The following is a 21,818-nucleotide window of genomic DNA, read 5'->3' as shown; positions in this document are numbered from 1 at the left end:
TCTGTCCGTGAACACATTTTTGTAATCAAAGTCTAGGTCGCAGTTTTAGTCCAATCGACTTCAAATTTGGCACAAGTATGTGTTTTGGCTCAGAATAGATCCCTATTGATTTTGGAAGAAATCGGTTCAGATTTAGATATAGCTCCCATATATATCTTTCGCCCGACATGGACTAATATGGACCCAGCAGCCAGAGTTTTATACCGATTTGCTTGAAATTTTGTATTAGCCTAACACTTAGTCGTATAGTCAAGTGTGCAAAATTTGATTGAAATCGGTTCAGATTTAAATATAGCTCCCATATATATCTTTCCCCCGATATAGACTAATATGGTCCTAAAAGCTAGAGTTTTGGCCTAATTTGGTTGAAATTTTGCACAGGGAGTAGATTTAGCATTCTAGCTATGCGTGCCAAATTTGATTTAAATCGGTTCAGATTTATATATAGCTCCCATATATAGCTTTCGCCCGATTTACACTCATATGACCACAGAGGCCAATTTTTTGCTCCGATTTAGTTGAAATTTTGCACAGGGAGTAGAATTAGCATTGTAGCTATGTGTGCCAAATGCGGTTGAAATCGATTCAGATTTAGATATAGCTCCCATATATATCTTTCGCCCGATATATACTTATATGGACCCAGAAGCCAGAGTTTTATCCCGATTAGCTTGAAATTTTGCACAAGGAGCACAATTGGTAGTATAGTCATGTGTGCCAAATTTGATTGAAATCGGTTCAGATTTAGATATAGCTCCCATATATATCTTTCGCCCGATATGGACTAATATGGTCCTAAAAGCTAGAGTTTTGACCCAATTTGGTTGAAATTTTGCACAGGGAGTAGATTTAGCATTCTAGCTATGCGTGCCAAATTTGATTGAAATCGGTTCAGATTTATATATAGCTCCCATATATAGCTTTCGCCCGATTTACACTCATATGACCACAGAGGCCAATTTTTTGCTCCGATTTAGTTGAAATTTTTCACATGGAGTAGAATTAGCATTGTAGCTATGCCTGCCAAATTTGGTTGAAATCGGTTAAGATTTAGAGATAGCTCCCATATATATGTTTTTCTGATTTCGGCAAAAATGGTCAAAATACCAACATTTTCCTTGTAAAATCGCCACTGCTTGGTCGAAAAGTTGTAAAACTGACTCTAATTTTCCTAAACTTGTAATACATATATATCGAGCTATAAATCATAAATAAACTTTTGCGAAGTTTCCTTAAAATTGCTTCAGATTTAAATGTTTCCCATATTTTTTTACTAAAATTGTGTTCCACCCTAGTGCATTAGCCAACTTAAATTTTGAGTCTATAGATTTTGTAAAAGTCTATCAAATTCTGTCCAAATCAAGTGATATTTAAATGTATGTATTTGGGACGAACCTTTATATAGCACCCAACACATTTGACGGATGTGATATGGTATCGAAAATTTAAATCTACAAAGTGGTGCAGGGTATAATATAGTCGGTCCCGCCCGACTTTAGACTTTCCTTACTTGTTTTTATTTCAGGCTGTCGATGATGGCACCCCTAAAGATGGCAACACTCAAATGGGCAATGCGTGGAGGTGCGATGGGGTTTGAACCGCAACTAATGAACAATAATATTATGGCAGTTCCTTATATACATTATATATTTATACCCTTCACCACTACTGTGGTACAGGGTATAATAAGTTTGTGCATTTGTATGTAACGCCAAGAAATAGTGGTCATAGACCCATCTTTTAATATACCGATCGGCTTAGAATTAAATTCTGAGTCGATTTAGCGATGTTCGTCTGTCTGTCTATCCGTCTGTCTGTATATGTAATTTTGTGCACAAAGTACAGCTCGCAATTTAAGTCCGATCGTCCTCAAATTTGGCATAGGGCCGTTTCTTGGGACAGAGACAATCGCTATTGGTTTTGGAAAAAATCGGTTCAGATTTAGATATAGCTGCCATATATATTTATCCAAGATTTGGTCATAGTTAGCGTGTTTATCAACCGATTTTCTTGAAATATCGAAAATCTTGCAAAATATCAGCCAAATCGGTTCAGATTTAGATATAGCTCCTATATATATCTTTCGTCCGATTTAGACTCATATGACCATAGAGGCTAAAGTGTACTACCGAAATTTTGCACAGAGGGTAGAATTGACATTCTACCAACGCTTGGTAAATTTGATTGAAATCGGTTCAAATTTAGATATAGCTCCCATATATATCTTTCGTCCGATTTGAACTTATATGGCCACAAAAGCCAGAGTTTTGCCGTGATTTGCTTCAAATTTTGCACAAGGGGTACGTTTAATAGTATCCTTAAGTGTGTCAAATTTTGTTTAAATCGGTTCAGATTTAGATATAGCTCACATATATATCTTTCGCCCGATTTGGACTTATATGGTCTCAAAAGCCAGAGTTTTGCCCTGACTTACTTCAAATTTTGCACAAGCGCTACTTTTAACGATACTATTGTATGTGCCAAATATGGTCAAAATCGATTCAGATTTAGATATAGCTCCCATATATATCTTTCGTCCGATTTGAACTTATATGGCCTCAAAATCCAGGGGTTTGCCGAGATTTGCTTCAAATTTCGCACAAGGAGTACGTTTAGTAGTATCGGTAATTGTGCCAAATTTGGTTGAAATCGGTTCAGATTTAGATATGGCTCCCATATATATCTTCCGTCCGATTTGCACTCATATGACCCGGAGGGCCAAATTATACTCCCATTTGCGTGAAATTTGTCGTTAAATTTACCAGCGACGAGTTTAGTTATTTTTATTTTTTAAGTAGTTTTTTAGACTTTATTAATCGAACAATTGAAAAATAAATTAAAAAAAAATGGAAATTGGTAAGAAGTAAAGTGACTAATCTTCAAAAATTACAAAAAATGAAAAAAAGGATTTGCCATTAGATGTGCTAGACTGACTTCAACGATTTAAAACCAGTTTGGACAAATGGTTTGTAGATCAATGCCTTTGGCGTTTAGAGACAAATTGTAACAACTGGTAGAAAAGCTGTAACTATTATTAACCCTGGACAGTCATCCTTATTTTTTGTACACTAACGTCATCCTTCGTCATTTTGACTACGGCTTATTTCAAGATGCTATAATTTGCACTGTGAGCAAAAATGTGAACCAAATTTGAATTTATTTTCTTATTCATTTTGTTTTTAATTAGTATACAACAAAAATTCATAAAATATTTGCATTTGTATAACTTAAATTTATCATTTCCCAATCGACTAAAATGCATTTTAGATCGAAAATGAAATTACGCGTCGTCATTTTGACGAAGGATGACTGTCCAGGGTTAAATAAATCTATATTGTTCAAGTATTTATTCCAGCTTCCACTCTTTTCGGGTATGTTCTGGATTTCCCTTCAAATACATTTCACCTTCCACTTTGATTTCCCCCCAAAAATGTTTGGTTGTTCTTTGTTTCCCGTGATTTTTCGAATTCGCCTGCCGAAAAATTAAAACTGCAAATCATATGGTTTGCAGAAGAAAAAGTAAACAAGTTGTTTACATTGCTGTCATAAACTAAGTATTTTTTAAAGTTTTTGGAAAAATACAAATGTCTGCTTCTTTTTTGTTAATGGTTCATGGTATACGAATAAACTCATTTTATGAAACAACGATTCAAAGCAAAGGCAATACACCCAAGGAAGATGGGAAATTGGCATGCGTCACAAATGTTTCATTGACGGTGATGGTTCCACACATTTTATGAAACACGGATTCAAAGCAAAGGCAATACACCTAAGGAAGATGGGAAATTGGCATGCGTCACAAATGTTGCATTGACGGTGATAGTTCCACACATGTTTATTATTTTTTGTTTTTGGTTTTTATTTTTTAAATAAAAAACTTAATTTTCTTAATGAAACTATGTTAAATTTTAGGCAACAACAAAAAAATTACATTTTCCTCTTTATGGACATTTATTTCCTGCACTTAATTTCTTTTTATTTGCATTTTAATGCTATGTCAATACTTGTCGTACACGCATTTGGTTCGATAAACGAAAAGTATGGAACTAACACCGTAAATGGTTTGATGTGCTCAGTAGTCAATTTCCCATCTTCCTTAGGTTATTGCCTTTGATTCAAAGGCAATTATTTTTACTTTTGTAAGAGTTCAGAGCCGAGCTGCTAATTTGAAGATTTAAGACGATGCGCAAATACTTTGAACGCCTTTAGAAATAGTCTTTATGTTCGCTTTAAAATCGATTACAAATGAAATTAATTAATTTTCATCGAATTACAAATCGTGAAACCCCTCTGTTAAAGTACATACGTGTTTAAGAGCAAGCTCCGGAAGAAGTATCCTTTAAACTGGTTACAAACACTTGGAACGTATAAATAAGTGCTGCGATTTGCAGACGGTGGTGAATAATCTGCTAAATATTGAAAGTGGACGGCTTGAGCGAAATTTTTGACCCAAAAATAGAAATATAAACTTTTAATTATGCTGATTTTTCGTGGAAAGTGGAAGAATTAATGATATCCATGTTAACCGGTTAACGATATAGATTATAATAAACATTGGAGTTTACAAGATCAGCTGTTTGTTGTCATTGTGTCAACAGGCCGTTTTTACACAACAAGTCAAAGAAAATAATGACTAGCTGTGGGGCAATCACAATAACATGTATGGCCGTTAGAGAAAAGTTTGAAAATTTAAATGAAATAGGATTGAAATCAAAATAAAAAAGTCAACAAACTGGAAAAGCGCAAAGCAAATAACTTATCCCCAGTGAAGAGAATTGAGAAAAACCCTAAAATCATCAAGATGAGTGACGAACAACAACGTGTTTCCGATATTAATAGGGCTGTTTTCTTTTTGCACTGGATAGAACTTTTGTATGGCAATCGTTGCACTGGTGTTCTATCCAGTGCAACTATCAGTGCAAGTCGCACCAGAGTCACCATTATATGCGAATTTTGTAGTTGTCAAAATATGAATTGGCAACTAACTAAAATACTGGGGAGGAACACATCTCAAGTGAATGTCACATACTGAAAAGAAGAAGAAACAAAAGCAAATGTAAATAAACAAAACAGAAGTATTTGTTTAAATTTTGTTTCACTGCAACAAAAACAGGAATATGTATCGAATTATGTAGAAATATCTAGTGGCCCAACTTTAAATGTAGCGTCTCTAACAACTTCCAATAAAGGAACTCTCACGGAAGTGACGATTTCATTTGGACATTTCGTCAAAGGCCTTCTCTGTATTTCGTGAGACTCACAATAATTATGGAGTTCGAAAAAATTTAACCGCGCCTTAAATTTTTACAAAAACACCTTAAATGGCATGAGAATCAGTGAAATGTGTTTTCCTACAAATCAAAGTTTAAATTGCATGGCTCGGGTGGTGGAAGTTTAGTACGAAGGTCCAAAGAAAAGTCTTAATCCAAGAAATAAAAACAGTTCCTTCAATAATGGTGGGGGTAATATTATGGTCTGGGGGTCTTTTTTGGACATGTTATGGCTCCGATTTATAGAGTATAGAGGAAATCAAAAGGAAATGCTTTTGGAAATCTTCAAAAACAGTTTGTCCCATGTAATATTACCATAACAATCACGGGAAATACCGTCTACATGGATTATTCAGTGCGATCATGATCTCCAGCACTCGTATAGTGTGCTAAAACAACTTATTTCTAATGAAAAAGTGTGTGTACTTGTACTCTATGTTTCGAATTCAGGCCAATGTCGTTCCTATGTTTAATAAAAAAATAATGTATTATACCCTTCATTGTGGACCAAATTCATTGATACCATCTCAAGTTTGTTGCGAGCTATATAAAGGTTGATATTCCCATATGCATGAATTTGAATCTGCACCGATTTAGACAAAATTGTATACACTTCAACAAAATCTATGTACTTAATATTTGAATCTAACTTTATGGGACGAAACATAATTTTAGTCAAAAAAAATAATAATAAGAAAATCTGAAGTCTGGCGGGGCAGACTGTAATATACACAACTTTGTATTTAGATCCACATTTTGATAAAATCTCAATCCTTCAATTTTGTTGAGTGCTTTGTATAAAGGTTTATGTTGCTATTTACCTCACTCGATTTGGACAATGTATATTGTAATACTTCTATAAAGAGTGCGACGCAGGGTATACATTTTTAGGCAATTTCGCAAAATTGAATTTATAATCGGTCGAAAGATTTATATTAGAGTTTTTTTAAGAATCAGTGACCATCAGCACGAAATAACATTATATGAAAATTTACTATAGAAATACATTTTCAATAAATATGCTAAATTTTGAGAAAATTTTCTATAGAAATAAAATTTTGACAAATTTTTCTATAGAAAAACAAGTAAGGAAAGTCTATAGTCGGACAGGGCCGACTATATTATACCCTGCACCACTTTGTGATCTACATTTTCGACACCATCTGAATTCCTTCAAATTTTTTGAGTGGTATATATAAAGATTTATGTTCCCATATACATGCATTTAAATCTGAACCGACAATATATTTAAGACCAAAATTCTATTGACTTAAAATTTATGTCGGCTAATGCCCTGGGGTGGAACACAATGTTAGTAAAAAACAAGTAAGTAAAGTCTAAAGTCGGGCTGGGCCGACTATATTATACCCTTCACCACTATGTATACCAACATTTGTGTTACCACCTTAACTACTTCAAATTTGCTGGGAGCTATGCAAAGGTTTGCATTTCCAGATACAAATACTTATAATGAAGAGAATATTTGTACAAAAACACTAGAATTAAAATCGGCTATCACCATGGGATGAAACACAATGTTAGTAAAAAATATGGGAAATATGAAGCGAGAGAAATTTGAATGCAAGTGTACAAAAGGACATTTATGATTTATCAGGCGATACATATGTATACCAAATATAAGAAAATTTTAGTAATATTTGCAATTTTTGCTACTCACCAGTGGCGATTTTAAAAGGATATTGGTAGATCTCGCCAAGATATGTGGTCAAGTGTGGGTTGTAACATATTATTTGGTCAAGTCGAGCGACTTGGAGCCTTATTTAAAAATCAACTGTTCTGTGGAAATTCTGGCACTACAGGATATGACTAAGATATGAGGAAATCATCACAGAGTTTTGTCTAAAGTGTGGGAATTTTGGTCATATTTGTAATAACTGGAAACACGAATATATGGGGGTTTTATCTAAATCTGAACCAAATCAGATCAAACTTTACACACTTAAATATCTAAAATATTAAAGATTTTAACCAAATTTAACACACATAACGACACCTAAATCTGAATCGATTTCAATCAAATTTACCAAGCATTGCTAGAATGTTAATTCTACTCTCTGTGCAAAACTTCACGAAAATCGGTAGTAAACTTTGGTCTCTGTTGTCATATGAGTCTAAATCGGACGAAAGATATATATGGGTGCTATATCTAAATTTGAACCGATTTCAATCAAATTTTGCACTCGTGACTATATGGCCAAGCGTTATGTTTGAGCAAAATTTCAACCAAATCAGGGTAAAACTCAGGCTGAATCCATATAAGTGCATATCGTACGAAAGATATATATGGAAGCTATATCTAAATCTAAACCGATTTCAATAAAGTTTGGCACATTTGACTATACTACCAATTGTACTCCTAGTGCAAAATTTCTACCAAATTTGGGTTAAAATCTGGCTTCTAGGGCCGTATAAGTGGACGAAAGATATATATGGGAGCTATATCTAAATCTGAACCGATTTCTTCCAAAATCAATAGGGTTCTATTCTGACCCAAAACACATACTTGTGCCAAATTCGAAGTCGATTGGGCTTAAATTGCGACCTAGACTTTGATTACAAAAATGTGTTCACGGACAGACGGACATGGCTATATCGACTCAGGAGCCCACCCTAAGCATTTTTGCCAAAGACACCATGTGTCTATCTCGTCTCCTTCTGGGTGTTGTAAACATATGCACTAACTTATAATACCCTGTTCAACAGTGTGGCGCAGGGTATAAAAATTTTATAAATTGTTGTTCATTAGGCCGTGAAGTACAAAAATATAACAGCAGACATCTACTGCTGTTTTTAGCAGACTTTTTCTATGAGTATACTGGAAGTCGAGTCTGAATTTGGAAAATAAAGTTGTTAACTCGTTTTAAAGGATTTTAATAGCATATGGAGAACAAAAGCTGAAAAAATGAAAACTTAAAATTCGCTTCCTAGAAAGAAGTACACAAAACCGAAATTTAAAAAAAAAAATGTGTCTTAAAAATATCCTTACTAGTATTCTCCGCTTCTTTGGCTCGGATTTAAAAAAAAAAAGGAAAAAAGGAAAGGGAAAAAGTAAATTTTTAAAGTAAAGACAAAATCTTTGTAACAGGACATGCCTTTTTTTTTGAGTGTATACTGCTTAATTTTCATAAATAAGGAAATTCGGTTCATCTCCCAAACATATACCAATGATACCCTTGCTTATGTTTACTAATTCGCATGGGGTGGTTTAGGGTATGATATAGTCGGCCCCGCCCAATACCGATATGGACCAATTTTTGTATGGTTGTTAGAAACCACATACTAATACCACGTACCAAATTTCAACCGGATCGGATGAATTTTGCCCCTCCAAGAGTCTCCGAAGGTCAAATCTGGGGATCGGTTTATATGGGGGCTATACGTAAAGTAATGCGATATGGCCCTTTTCCAATAAGATACGACCTATATCAATAACAACTTCTTGTGCCAAGTTTCAAGTCGATAGTTTGTTTCGAACGGAAGTTGGTGTGATTTCAACAGACGGACCGACCATCATCGGGTCGTATTTTTTCCAAAATGAGGCCGGTCAGGCAGTTACTGTGAATGGTGTTCGCTATCGTAAGATGATAACGAACTTTGTATGGCCCGAATTTGCCCCACAGCTAACGAAACAATGGCTCTTTTGCGCAACAAATTTAATGTCCGTGTTATCTCACGTAATGGCAATGTCAATTGACCGCCAAGATCATGTGATTTGACACCGTTGGACTTTTTTCTTTGTGGTTATTTGAAAGAAAAGGTGTACGTCGATAAGCCAGCAACAATTCAATAGCTAAAGGACGAGATAATTCGGCACATTAACGGCATAGAACCTCAATTATGCCCCAGCGTCATCGAAAATTTGGACCATCGGATGGATGTGTGCCACCGAGATCGCGGCGTCTATTTGGCCTATAGTTTGTTCCATACATAATTGAGTAATACGAATATATCATAATAAAATAAAATTACAATAATGTCCTAAATAGTTTGTGTTTTATTCAAAATCAACATCGGCCCTTGAAAATTTAACCACCCTATTCTTTATGGGGTCTTAGAGCAATTTTTCGATCTGTTACAAACGGAATGACAAACTTAAAAAACCACCATCTTATGGTGGAGGGTATAAAAATAGCATTTGGAATAGTATATAATAATAAAATTGCCTTCTTCATCATTATTTAGAAAATATTCACCAAGACAGTATGATTTTGGTTTGGATTTTGAGGTAAAATTTAAAATTTTCATGAATTTTTTAGATATTTACGCTTCATTTGTGTATAATTTTTCTATTCTTTAGTTAACCCTCTAATGCCCAATCCCGCCTTTAGGCGGGCTTCACTAAATAAGGAAGCTTTTAGTAAAACACACCTTAACACAATAAAAATGGGTAAAATAAAAAGAAAACAGTTGGAACTGTTCAAGAGGCTTTGCAGCATATACTGAATTTTACCTATAAAATTTTCTTGTTTAGTTTTCTTGCTTTTGTGTCGTTAACATTAAATATTTATTCAGATGGCCAAAAAATTGAGGCATTAGAGGGTTAATTATACAAACATAATCCAAAAATGAATAAAGTTAAGTTAATTTGCTGAAGAAATAATAATTCCGATAACTAAAATAAACCTAATTTTTTTAATGGTTACATTTTCTTAATACATTTTAAAATAATAAAAACTTTTGTCTTACACTTTTCGACATTTTTTATTTTCACGGCGAAAGCTTAGGGAAACCTTGAAAATAAAAAATGTAAAAACAAGTGTAATGAAACTTAGTTTTTATTGATGGAACCATGAACGCCTAAATGTTTTTTAACATATTTAAAAATTTTGAAAGAAAATCTTCACTCCAGCGCCTCTAAAATGGGATTTCGTGATAAAGACTCCTTGTTCCAACAAGCGAACACCTCAAACACACGGCCTGGGATGTGAAAATATGGCTCCTTCACAACACTAAATATCTCATAACGCAACCACAAAGCCCAGGTAGCAACCCCATTGAAAACTAGGATCTCATTTGGAACCGTGGATCGGACAAAACCAAATTTCATCTTGGACAGCCCTTAAAAAAAGTGTTACAAGAAGAATGGGGCAAAATCTCTCAAGAAACGTGTCGATGCCAAGACGACTGGAAGCCATTTGCGCTAACAAAGGGTACTATTCCAAATACTAAGTGGACCAAAATAATGTTTCATACAATGTGATTACTGATACGACGAATACTTTTGTGAGCTTTTTTGTAGTTTTTTGATTTAATGATTAAAAATAATACAATAAAATTAATTTCACGATTTTTGTTTACGTTTTGCTGTTATGTATATCCATGGAAACATTTTAATAAAACTTTTTCATATAAATGTTAAGCGGTTTGCGATTTCAAGATATAAAAAAGAATATTTTTGTGAGTCACTGTATATGTTTTGTTTTTGTTTTTTGTATGACTTGTTTTATGGTCTAAAACAGCAAGAAATCCCTTTCTCAACTAAATATACAAATAAACTTGCGATATTTGTTTGTGGCTGGTGGTGGTGATGTTTTTCTCTGCCTACAATTATTGGTATTTCGTTCCAAAGAAAAACTTATAAACCAAGGTGGCTATTAAACCCAAGACAAAAGGCATCAGCCATGACTTCATTACGATTCCTCGTTCTTTTGCTCAGTATTCCATGTGGGTTCGGATTTTTCTGTAACATTTGTACGCTCTTCAGCAACTAGTTAACCGATTTTGTATTGTTGCATCATTTCACGGGCATATGAACTGTGACCAACTTCTTCGAAATTTTCTGTAGCATCTTTACCAGCTTGTTCGATCAAGACTTCTTCACCACCAGGATGCTCATTGAGAAAAGGTGTCACGTCATACACGTTGTTGTGGATTATGAACCAATTCTTTTCATTTGTAATATTTTTGGCAACTTCGGCGTGGGTAAATTATTTTACATTTTGCGATGACATGGTGTTTAATTAAATAATTTGTGGTTGAATTATATTTGAATTATATTTCCTGTATATTCTCTCCCTCTTGTGATGGCTGGCCGAAGTCTGTAATTCTACGTTAACTAGGCTTTTGTGATTTTGATGCAATTGGCATATCCATTTCTATACCACACATGCTTGTGGTATTAGCCACTTGTAAATCCACCACTTGAGCAAATTCCCATATTTCCACGCGTTTGGTTGATAAACATGACGCACTGAATCTGTTTCCACGCACGTAGCTGTTGCCAGCAGTCATTTGTTTTTGAAAGGCAAGCAGCAAATCCTTTAAAATTAATAAACACTCTTTCGTTTTTGGTACACTTATTTCTATAAATTGATTATTAAATGTATACCCCCTATTTTTATTTGTAAACAATAACTTTGATTTTGACATTTGACGACCAAGTGTTGCCAATCAAAATCGAAAATTGAACTGGTTAGACGTTTTGCGTTTTCTTTTTGCACTGGTTATCAGTGCAATAAGAAAACAGACCTAATGTTGCAAGTCTAAAAGAAATCATAAAACAATGCAATGAGGAGGTAATTGGTAGCATTACAAAACTCAGTGATGAGGTTAGAGAATTAAAAGCTCAAAACGAGGCGCTAGTTCATGAGATGCAGTTGATGAAGGGAGAAAACATCATGCTAAAAAGGAGGATAACTGATCTGGAATCGGAAATAATAAGCAAAAATCTTGTTTTTAGAGGAATTGCAACTCAGTCCTGTAACATATCCGAAATTCAAAATATGTGTGCAACCACTCTAGGTGTGGAAAAAGTCGTTAAGTCCATAAAAATCATATACCAAAAATATGGAAAGGCAGATGCGGTGGTAAAATTATGTAGAAGACATAATACGAAAAACTAGTAATTTGAAAGGCACTAACATCTATATAGAACGTGATCTAAACGCTGAAAGAAGAATGGATAAAATAATAATGCTGCATCTGAGAAAAAAATTTTGGGAGTTCAGTAAAGCGCACCGAATCATAGTACGGGATGATAAAATAAGTATTGGGAGTAAATGGTTAAAATGGGATAAGCATAAAAAACTGGTATGTGGATCTATCGAAGTTATTGATATAAAGGGTGATTCTTTTGAGGTTAGGATTTTCATGCATTAGTATTTGACAGATCACGTGGGATTTCAGACATGGTGTCAAAGAGAAAGATGCTCAGTATGCTTTGACATTTCATCATGAATAGACTTACGATCTGCCACAACGTCGAATAGTGAATGGGCCCTAGAAAAGTTGGCAGAAAATCCGCTTTTTTATCGACAAATTTTGTTCAGCGATGAGGCTCATTTCTGGTTGAATGGCTACGTAAATAAGCAAAATTGCCGCATTTGGAGTGAAGAGCAACCAGAAGCCGTTCAAGAACTGCCCATGCATCCCGAAAAATGCACTGTTTGGTGTGGTTTGTACGCTGGTGGAATCATTGGACCGTATTTTTTCAAAGATGCTGTTGGACGCAACGTTACGGTGAATGGCGATCGCTATCGTTCGATGCTAACAAACTTTTTGTTGCCAAAAATGGAAGAACTGAACTTGGTTGACATGTGGTTTCAACAAGATGGCGCTACATGCCACACAGCTCGCGATTCTATGGCCATTTTGAGGGAAAACTTCGGAGAACAATTCATCTCAAGAAATGGACCGGTAAGTTGGCCACCAAGATCATGCGATTTGACGCCTTTAGACTATTTTTTGTGGGGCTACGTCAAGTCTAAAGTCTACAGAAATAAGCCAGCAACTATTCCAGCTTTGACAACAACATTTCCGAAGAAATTCGGGCTATTCCGGCCGAAATGCTCGAAAAAGTTGCCCAAAATTGGACTTTCCGAATGGACCACCTAAGACGCAGCCGCGGTCAACATTTAAATGAAATTATCTTCAAAAAGTAAATGTCATGGACCAATCTAACGTTTCAAATAAAGAACCGATGAGATTTTGCAAATTTTATGCGTTTTTTTTTTTAAAAAGTTATCAAGCTCTTAACAAATCACCCTTTATTAAAGGAATTGTATGGAGAAAACTTTAACCTAAACATTAATTATCATGTTATAAAAAACTCTTTAGATTTAAAAAACTAAATAATAGTAATTTAAGTAATAATACAGTCAGGAATATTGTTGAAGAAAAAAGTAGTAGGCTTTTAAGTAATATTAATATTCTTTCCTACAATATACATGGTCTTAATAATAAATGTCTATACCCAGAGTTCTTCTCGTATATTGGAAGCTACGATATATTTGCACTTATAGAAACTCATGTTGGATACGCAAACGGATAGATGGCAAAAATATTTTCCTAATTTATATTTATTTTGGCAAGAAGCCCACAAGATAAGTATTTACGGAAGACCAATCGGTGGAATTCTCTGTGGAGAAAAATGTCATTTTTAGAAAAGGAATTAAGCACAAATGCAGCTTAGAAAATTCAGTAATATTGTTGTGAATAGAATCTTTGGAATCTAATTTTATATACATTCCTGTCTACATTAGAGGAGAAAATTGGGATTACGAATTTGAAGTCATTGAAGATATTGTTAAGAAATCTCATAGTAAAAATATAATTATGGCCGGAGATCTAAATATAAGAATTGGAACTTTACAACAAAACCTTGAAGATAGCTTGATGTCAGAGTTCGTGGCTGGATTAAATAGAAAATCGAAGGATAAGATATTGAAATTGAAAGGCAAAAGATTTATGGAATTCTGTGAGGACAATGGCCTGGTAATTTTGAATGGGAGAACAGTGGGTTACGAAGAAGGCAACTACACTTATATCAGCACAGTGGGCAACTCTTTCAATGACATAGCGGCATTATCTATGGATATGTTGGGAAAAATTAAAAATTTTAACATTGAGGACAAAATATGGTCCGACCACATGCCAATATGTGTAGAGCTAAATGTAGGGAGTATTCAAAATGTGGAAAAAAACGTTAAATCTTTTTTTTAAGTTACAATGGAGAAATACAGAAATTAATTCATACAAAAGGAATTTAAATGAAAATATTAAAGAAATTAAACGCAGAAAGGACACCATAAATCTTAAGGAACTAGTAGAAATTGTAAAAATGTCTGTTACAGTAAGAAATGATAAGACACCAAAATACAAATCAGTGTGATTCAATAAGGAGTGCGAAAATGCCAGAAAAGAATCCTTCAAATGCCTCCGGAAATTCAAAAAGATAAATACGTCGGAGAACAGAAAAAAATATTTAGATGCAGTAAAATTTTATAAAAACCTTTGCAGTCGTAGAAAAATTTACTATTTTAAAGAGGTTATTGTGAAAATTGGTACAATATCGGATCCAAAAGAATGGTGGAAACTTGCAAAGCAATTCAGAGGCCAAAGTTTCAAGATAAGCACAAATGTACAAGCAAAAGATTTCCAACTTTATTTCAGCTCTCTACTCAATCAACCCCAATTGTCAAATAACATACAATATGATATGCCTTTTCAAACTCATACAGATCTGGACCAAGAAATTAGCATAGAGGAGTTACGTTGTGTTCTAAATAAAGCGAAGCATAATAAAGCACCAGGTGTTGATAGAGTGCCTTACGAATTTCTGAAATATGCATCTGAGGATTTTTTAAAAGAAATGGCTAAAACTTACAATTTAATGTTTAATTCAAGTAAAACCGACGATATTGTAAATTTTTTTTTTATTTTATTTAGTTATTTAGCATAACATGCTACTGATTTTAAACAATACTTCGTTAAATTATTAAATTGGATTGGGTAATTTTGACATTACATAACATTTCAAAAATTTTCTTTTACATATGAAATGAGCGATTTTTTAAAGGAATGTATGTTATTTTCATTTTTTAATTCAATTGGCAGTTCATTAAATAATTTAAGCCCATTATATAACAATAAGTTTTGATAAAAATTGGTTCTACTTAAATTTAATCGAAAATCTTGAATATTTCGTAAATTGTACGGTTGAACGTCTGCTACATACGTTATAAAACTTTGCATATACTTTGGAACTAAGTCGTGCTTTATTTTAAATATATATATCAATGCGTTCATTGTAAGTCTTTGGTTAACTGACATCCATTTTAGTTTATTCAACATGCTGATTGTATGCGTTAAATGATGACATTTTAGAATCGCTCGCATTGCTTTATTTTGTAACTTCTGAAGTCTGGCTTTCATAGCTTGATTTCCCATAAACATGATTGTTGAACAGTACTCAAAGTGAGGTTTAATAATCGTATTAAATATATTGATTGCTGTTGGAAGAGAAACTTTGTTTCGTATTCTTTTTAAAAAAGCAACTTTTTTTGAGATCTTTTTGCAGATATAGTTGTAATGTGCATCAAACTTCAATTTTTTGTCAATTACAATACCTAAGTACTTTATTTCCTCAACTTGATTCACTTCTTGTTCATCGATTAGAATATTTCCTTCAATGACTCCATTGACAACCATTACGTTAGTTTTGTTTATGTTGAGCTTCAGTTTGTTCATTTTTAAATACTTTTCCACTGCTCTTAGATCTTCATTAAGCTTTGATATACATTCGTTTGTATTTTTTCCACTTATGTACAACAAAGCATCATCAGCAAACAAGCATAATTTAGTATTTCTTAATATGTTTTTTTAGATCGTTAATATATATTAAAAATAGCAGTGTTCCTAATATTGCTCCCTGCGGTACACCGATTCCTACAGTACTCCCTGATGAAACATAAAGGCCACATTTTGTTCTTTGTGTTCTCTCCTCCAGGTAACTTTTAAACCATTTACTTTCAACTCCTTTTACTCCATATTTTTCAATTTTCTGTACCAATAATTCTCTATCGACGGTTTCAAATGCACGTTTTAAGTCCAAGAAAACTGCTACGATGCAATTTTTATTCGTGACTTCAGATTTCCATTGAGTAATAACGAGATTCAAAAGGGACTCACAGTTGTGATTATGTCTGAATCCTGATTGCGTTTCGATAAGTACATTATTTGATTCAAAATAGCTATTCAGTTGCGTGTATATTACTTTTTCCAATATTTTACTAAGAATCGGAAGCATATTTACTGGTCTTATTTCATTGGGGTTATCCGTATTTTTGATTTTCGGTATGGGTATTACATATGACTCTTTTAGACATTTAGGTAAAATTCCCCATCGCATAGATTCATTTATTAAACGTTTTATTGCTTCACCAAGCAAGTCAAAGTTATTTCATAGAATTTTTACTGACAGAAAATGTTGATCTTTTTTTGTATTCATTCCCTTTAATAAAGATTTCAAATCATTGCTATTTATAAATTTGAATTTGAAGTTCTCCTTTGGAATGTGTGAAATATTATTTTCATAATTGATCGGAGGTATACTGCTGACTATTTCTTCTACACTCTCTATAAAAAATTTGTGCATTTCTTCAGCTATACGTTTCTCATCAGATATGAGGGATCCATTTACTTTTATTTTCTTAATATGGGTATCATCTTTCTTAAGTACAAATTATTTTATAGTTTTCCACATTGACCGTTGATCTGTACAGTTATCAATTTTATTACTGATAAAAGTTTCCTTAGCACTACGAAGTTGTGATTTGTATTGATTTCTGAAATGCCTATAATTTTCCCAACTAGTATTATCGTTTATCCAAACAGCTCTTTGATGTAATTGTTGTTTGTGAACTTGCATTCTCTTTAAATTGCTATTAAACCAATAGTTTGGTAATTTTTTTGATTTTGTTTCCTTCGTGCATATCATTGGATGCAAAGCCCTATTAATACTTTCAAACAGACGTTCGGCGTAGTCATCAACGGAATTTACAGGATGGTAGTAATAAATGTCATCATTAACTATGGTTCTTCGGAAAAGGTCGTCGTTGTAACGCAATATTTGGATATTCTTAGTTGTGGTAACTGTCTCTCTTTTTGATGGAAACTTAACTTCAATTGATTCGTGGTCGCTAATTTTGAGGTTTGTACAGGTTTTTGCAGTACATAGGTCAATATTGGTTACTACATAATCAATTAAGGTTGAAGTCGTACTAGTAACTCTGGTAGGTTGGTTTACAATTTGGTTAAAAAAATTATCATTTATTATTTCCTCAATTTTTTGTCGCTTTGTAGAAATTTCATTCCAATTTATGTTGAAATCGCCAACAATAATACCAATGTCATTTCCACTAATTTTGTCCATTTGGTTTTCAAAAAAGTTACAGAATATTTCTTCTGAGCTGTTTTGTCTATTTGGCGATCTGTAAACACCAGCAATAAAAAATTTTATATAACTTTTCCAGATTTCCACTTTAAGCCACCAAATCGTCTTATCAATTGCTATACATTCAATAACTCTTGATTGCCATGAATCTTTTATGTAAAGAGCCACACCACCCGTATGCCTAGAATCACCATCACATCTCAAAATATTGTAGTTTTGAATAGAGAATTCTCTATCTTCCAAGTCTGCAGTTAGGTGTGTTTCACTCAAGCAAATAAAGTCAAACTCGTTTTCACCAAGTATTACTTCCAGATCCTCAAAGTTAGCACATAATCCACCAATATTTAAGTACAATCCACATATATTCTTTGGTTGCTAGTATTGCACCCTTTCTGCTTCTATTCTTTCTCTACGTTTCAGAACACGGCACCCAGTATCTCGGCAATCATGATTGATGTCTATATCCGATAGATGTAACCTCTCTTTTGCCTTTAAACAATTTATGCATTTGGATATGTTATTATTACACTCTCTGTACGAGTGGCCAACTTCACTGCATTTAGCACATATTTTATTTTCACTTCTGCAATGTTTCGATGTGTGAGCGAATCCCCAACATTTGAAGCATCTTAAAACTTTCAAACTATCATATACAGGACATCTATCCCACTCTATATTAATTTTCTGTTTATCAATAATTTCCTTAAATCCCTCTCCATCAGTCTCAATTATGGCGTTAAATGTGTTTCGATTTTTATATGACCTGTATACCTTGACACATTCCAAATAATTGCATTGTATATTGTTTTGTTTTCTTATAGCTGCAACGACTGAACCTTTATCCAACTCCTCGCTTAAACCTGCAATTAACAGTTTCGGTTTTCTCATTGATGGTGATTGTACCTCGTAATTTTCTCCCATTTTCTCTTTAATTTGTTCTCTTAAAACGTTCCGTGCACTCTCGTTCTCGCATCTTATAGCTATCATACCATCATTTCTCTTCGTTATTCCTTTTACTTGTACATTGAGTGCTGAAGGCTTAATCCTCTCTTTTACCTCTCTCTCAGTTGTCTCACTGTTCTGCTTATTTTTTGGTTTCAAAATAACGGGTACATTGTTGGTAGATTTAAGCTTGTCTGCATATGTTTGTACTCCTGGATTAGCTTTGTTATTTTTCAGCTCGCTCATAATTTCTATCTTTGCCTCTTCAACTCGTTTCTCCACATACTGGTTGTTTTTGTTAATTTCGCTAGTTATTTTTGCTTCATTTTCAATAACCATTGACAATGTTTATAATTTTCATTTGTGACCAGCATAAAGTTAATACAAGAATCACAAAAAAAAAATAATATTCTGGTGTTTAAAAATTGCATCGCACTCATACTTTGATAAGCCAACACATTTCATATGAAAAATTTTTCCGCAAAAACTGCTGCACCTTACTTCCGTGTCTCGTCAAGTGGTTTTACATTTTCCACAATTTAAATCCATGTTATCTCATGAATTTAATACCATTTAAGTGAAATCAAATCTCACTCAAATGATTTAAAAATTGTTAATGTTTTAGATGTTGTGTTTATGAAAAAAATATTCAATTTATTCAAGAGCTTTAATTTCGCGTCTGCTTGCAACGAACGATCGAATCCGCGTTTTTTTTTGTAAATGAAACAGTTATATTTCCCATTCATAAAAAAGCAAATGTAGATGATCCGAGAAGCTATAGGGGAATATTATTTATGAATACGATGGCGAAAGTATTAATGGGAGTTCTAAACTCAAGAATTTCTAAATGGGTGTATAAACATAACATCCTTAACGAGTTCCAGGCAGGATTTCGGCCAGGTTATTCAACTGTGGACAACATATACAATTTGGCTTCGATTGTTCATTTAAAAATGGCAGAAAAGCGGAAAGTTTACGCATTTTTTGCAGATTTTTCCGCGGCACTTGATAGAATATCAAGAAACTTGATGATTTACAAATTTCAAGCAATAGGAATGTCTACAAAAATGATAAATATGATACAGGCGTTGTATCAAAATAAAAAATCTGTCGTATGGACCGGAAATGAGTTATTCGAACACTTTAACACTTACACAGGTGTAAGACAAGGTTGTTTATTGTCTCCACTACTTTTCACCTTGTATGTAAATGATCTCCATGATTGGTTGGAAGGAGGTTTAATGATTGATGATTTAAATATCCGTGTTTTATTATATGCGGATGACATAGTGATATTGTCAGATAACCGCACAGTATTACAAAACATGATATACAAACTTGAAGACTATTGTATGCGATGGAATATGATGGTTAACCTAGAAAAATCAAAAATAATGGTCTTTCGAAATGGAGGAAGATTTGCCAGAGATGATAAGTGGATTTATCAAAATGAAAGCATTGAGGTGGTTAATGAGTACTGTTACCTAGGAGTTACATTAACGCCAACTATGTCTTTTAAAAAACACGTGGAAAACAGAATACTTTATCAAAAAACTGTATAAATGCAACTTGGAAGACTTTAGTAAATAGGCCTCAAGTCAATCTATTAGCCAAATGGAGGATATTTCAAAGCGTGTGTAGGTCAACACAAACATATGCTGCACAAGTCTGGGGGTATAGCTGGTTCGAGGAAGTGGACAAACTCCAAAGATACTTCTTAAAAAGAGTGTTAGGACTTTTTCCGAACTATATATTGGCTTTGGAAACAGACACAATGGATAACCATTTTCATTCATTACAATTACATTTGAACTATGTGTACAAAACAATTTTTCATTATCAATCGTTACGGTTACCACACAAATTATCTGTACAAATATGGAATAAAAAATATTCTGGGCTGAAACACTACAAGAGAGTTGTGTTCAAGCTAGTATTCAAGCCGATGATCTGATGAGTTCATTCGAAAAATGGAACGAAAAAATACTTAAAACAAAAAGCTATCTCGAGAAAATTACCAGAGCTGTAGGAAGCGAGAACCGATTCTACAGATTTCTAAATTACGATGTTGGTTTAGACTATATTGAAGACGTATGGAAGATAAACAAAATCAGTGTTGTATTGAAAACGAGAGCTGACATACTACCCTTAAGCGTCAATATGCATCAATCTAGTAACAAAGAATGTACTTTATGCAACACAAGGCAAATTGAAGATCTGCAGCACTTTATAGCTATATGTCCAATATTTAGACACTTGCGTATCAGACATTTAGGAAAAGATCAACTAACTGAAAATGAATTAATAAGACTGTTAAATGGGGAAAAACTGGAACTGACAGACAACTGAAAGTTATTGTCAGAAATTCACATTTGATATATTTTTCGGAATAAGAAATATAAGAATTATGTATTATGCAAATTATCTATAAGTCCTAAAAGTAAAATAACGAAAATATGGATAATAATAAAGTGAACTACTACTACTACAAATTCAAAATTGCCGAATATTTTGTATTTTATGCTTTTTTTACTAAATAAAGCAAATAATTTTGTGAAGTAAAATATTTTTCTACCGACGGCGAGAACTCTTAACGCAGTTTATTATACTTGACTGACTCTTGCGTGCGACGCTTTGCAGAAGTAATGTTGCCCAATCGTTTATAGCAATTTTGGGATCAAAACTATTGTTTTCATTTATTTTATTTGCTTCAAAAAGTAGTTTGTTTTTATTTAAAATGTAAGACTAATCGTATTTAAAGAAAATTCGTTGATAATTAACAAGCAATAACATCATTTTTAGCAATTACAAAAGTTTCAATGCGCTTTCTCAAAATCTTGCAACACCGTCATTTCGAACTTACATAAAATCAGCTGCTTTTAAACAACCCCCAATTTTTAGCAACAAGTGGAAGGAAAATCTTGGCCAATTTGTGATACATTTATAAATTTTGTTTTTAAGAGGGGTTTCGTGCTATTTTATCATTCGTAATACTTATGAAGCTATAGAAAACATATGACAGATTGAAAATAAATGATGTACTTTGGTTTTAAATCCTTCGTTTCGCAAATATGAAAGATTCCACTAAAAAACTTTCCGTGCAAAGTTCTCCCATCTGTGAGGTGGAAAGTAGCATGCAGAACAACGCCTACGGGAACAATTCCCCGCAAGTCTTTCATGTGAAACCCAGAATATACACGAATGTAAATGATTTCAAGAGTCAAATTTATCATTTATTTTGATTTTCCAAGTCACAATATGATTACGAACAAACAGCATTTTAAACCAAATAATTAAAATTCAGTTTGGCACATCAGCTGATTGTTTTCTTTCACGATGATCCTTATGCCATTGATCTCAGCGTCGTCGCCATTTTTATAGTTTTGGAAGCTTTTCCTTGAATATGTATCCAC

At 33.5% G+C, this 21,818-nt stretch overlaps 1 protein-coding gene and 1 pseudogene across 2 annotated transcripts in view; both read right to left on the bottom strand.

Moving 5' to 3' along the window:
• Positions 1-21,818, bottom strand: part of sip2 (septin interacting protein 2) — a 42,945-nt gene that overhangs the window by 9,478 nt on the left and 11,649 nt on the right. The window lies entirely within an intron of this gene.
• LOC142225685 (cytochrome b5-like) lies at positions 10,567-11,578 on the bottom strand (annotated as a pseudogene).

This window comes from Haematobia irritans, chromosome 2, assembly GCF_050003625.1.
Source record: "Haematobia irritans isolate KBUSLIRL chromosome 2, ASM5000362v1, whole genome shotgun sequence".
Taxonomy (NCBI): Eukaryota; Metazoa; Arthropoda; class Insecta; order Diptera; family Muscidae; genus Haematobia; species Haematobia irritans.
The sequence above is the reverse complement of the archived record's forward strand: the minus strand, read 5'-3'. Positions and strand labels throughout refer to the sequence as shown.